Source organism: Passer domesticus, chromosome 2 (genome assembly GCF_036417665.1).
Source record: "Passer domesticus isolate bPasDom1 chromosome 2, bPasDom1.hap1, whole genome shotgun sequence".
Classification (NCBI taxonomy): Eukaryota; Metazoa; Chordata; class Aves; order Passeriformes; family Passeridae; genus Passer; species Passer domesticus.
Window position 1 is genome coordinate 31207617 of NC_087475.1, and position 3146 is coordinate 31210762.

Sequence of the window (3146 nt, forward strand, 5' to 3'; positions counted from 1 at the left end):
AGAGTAAGTGAAAAGGCAGGCATAATGGATTAGTGAGGAAAAGGCATCTTCTGCCTGTCTTAAATCATCTACTTTACAGAGAATCTTAAATTGCTAGAAATAAAAAAAACTCCTCGGCAGCACAACAACTGCATATAAAACAAATCATATTTTTCAGTGAATCGTAAATGTCACCATCTCAGATAACATTTATGCTTTCATAGAAATAGGAACTTAATTTTCCCCATTTATATTATTAACTTACTTTGGTGAATCAGATCACCTACATTAAAACAGAAGCAGCTAGTGACTCAGAACAATGATACGTTTAAAGATCAAGCACAGCATTTGCAAGTACGAAGCAGCACGCAGATGGAACTGCTTCTTTGAACCAGCAGATAAAGATTGATCTGTTAAAATCATGCTAAAAACGGGCACCAAATGCTTGTTGTCAGAAGTGACTGACAGTCTTTGTCCGAAGCTGAAATGAAGTTGGGTTTGCCTATTCATTCAGTGGGAGCACAGTGACAGCGCCGGAGAGAGGGAGGGCTGCAATGGGCTCTGATGTGACAAGCAGATTGCCATTGCTTTGCTGTCCTTTTATAAATTCTCCAGGCTAGAAAATAAACCCAACAAACCAAAAAAAACCCAACCAAACAAACACCTCTGTTATTGCAATACATTGTTTAACATTTCAACCTTACTGGTTTGTTCCCTCTCCCACTGGCTTGGTACTTGTATCATCCCTCAACACCAAACCTGTCATGACCATACAGAAAGCCAACTACATACAATATAAAAGCCAGAAGCTTTATTCCAGCTTGTCAGAAGTGGAGTTAAGATGGGAGTAAAAGGAAATATTAGGAAATACCAAGGCCTCACAGAAAAATGCAGACTCAGTCCAGTGCCATGACCACAACCCTCCCATCTCGTCCTCTCCATGCATGTGCACTTCATTTGAGAGATGGGAAACAGTGAGTAGACTATGCCCACATCACTTTGTAGGCAGAAGCAGCCTTGCTTTTCCTGTGCTCTAGAGCAGCCAGGTGTGTGGTGCTGTGAATGAGCACAAAAGTGGCCAGACTCAGCCTGAGTACGAATCCTTCAGCTTGTGTCTCAGGGTGCACTGAACTAAGCACTAAACTCATGCAGCTCCAAGAATGATCAGAGCCCTCTCAGGACTTGCTTGCTTTCTCCTACAGACATATCCCTAGTAGGGATATCCCTCATGGGGCAAAGACTCGTCCTACAACACTCAGTTAACTCATTTACCATATGACAAACTCAAAAATTTAATATTTAAAACACTGTAAAAAGTAGATATCTACCTCCGTCCTAGCAAGTAAGCGGCTGATAGTTGCATGTAAGATAGGCATTACTTCATTATAATTTAATTTTTGCTTGACTCATCTCCACTTTAGAATAAAGAGATGCTTCTGGTGACATTGCCAATCTTTTTCATGCAGTTATATATTTACTTTAAAGCAAAAGAGCTCAGAGACTGACACAAATGCTTTGAAAATATGAGCTGCAAGTCTAACTCACACAAAAATATATGTGTGAATGATGATAGCAAATCCTGCATGCCAGCAGAAGTCTGGGTGATGGTAGGATTTCATAATTATACCTAAGTTAAAGGTTCTCTGCTAGTTTAGGAGTTGTGGCATCTAATCTGCATTTTAATGAATTAGTGGTTTTCACCACGTGACAAAAACATCTTGATATATTAATGAAAGCAATGTAAAGCATATGTCCTGTCAGATTACAAGTGAGAAAAAAGTGATTGTATTTCTCACCATCTATATCCCAACCATTCCAGCTACATGCATATTCCATTTCATCCTCGCATCCCTTACTCATGAAAGCAAAATGAATCAGAGGGTAGACTGTACAGCAATTTGATTCAGTCCCTGCAGATTGCATTGATTTTTGTAACACAATAAACATTCTTTTCAGCAGTATGTTTTGCTCAAAAGATGTTTATATTGCACTTATTAGACTTCAGAGCTGTTGAGTTCAGAGCTATCTTTTAAGACAAGTCTGTAGGGGTTTATTTTTATGTTTCTGATTTTAAAGGCTGTCTTGACATGTGGCTGATTTAAGTCTCTTTTTAGGATGCTAATGTTGAATAAAACAATTTTACAGGTGTCCCTGGATTCAACCATGGCTCTTCCAGAAACCCCCAAGGTCCCAGAATGTCCGCTAGTGACATTAGAAACATGGAGACACAAATGTGCCCTATTTATTTATTTATTTATTTAACTGTGGAGGATTTATTTAACTGTGGATTGTAAGAATCTGTGACCCAAGGAGCAGTCATCAAGGAAAGATATGGAATTGTTGAATGCTTGTGAGCTGACCCAGTGTGAGTATTTATCTGTATTCAAGTGCCCTGTGACTTAAAAAAATGCAGTCTGATAAAAATTTCAGGCATCTGAGCTTCTTTTCACAGTTTCTATTTGTTCCATCCATTTCAATCTTCATTGCTTACCTTCATGATCTTTGGGGTCAGCAGTGGCTTGTTTCCCAAAGTAAATCTATATTGCGAGAAATCCTCAAATAAACACCTACATGCACACATAGATGTTCCTTCATAAAAAAAAAAAAGTAGCAAATTCAAAGTTCGCACTTGATTTAATGTTGAGTCACAGAAGATTATATTTGTAAAGAAATAAATATTTCCTTTCCAAATGGGAGCTCCAGCCTGCACTCCAACTCAGTGCCCTCCTTTCACAGGCCTTGAGTGGACGTGGGAGAACTCATAGAATCATAGAACATCCTGAGCTGGAAGGAACCCACAAGGATCATCAAGTCCAAGTCCTGGCCCTGCACAGAACAATCCCCAAGAGTCACACCATATGCCTGAGAGCATTGTCCAAATGTTTTTTTAACTCTGTCAGGCTTGGTGCCCTGACCACTTCCCTTGGGAGCCTGTTCCAGTGCCCAAACACTCTCTGGGTGAAAAACCTTTTCCTAGTATCCAGCCTGAACCTCCTCTGATGCTGTTTCAGGCCATTCCTTTGGGTCCTGTCACTGGTCACCACAGAGATCGGTGTCTCTATTTCCTCTTCCCCCTCTCACCACTCAGGACTGTAACGAAGCCTCCCCTCAGCCTCCTCCAGGCCGAGCAAACAGATTGACCTCAGTCACTGCTCATGTGGCTTCCC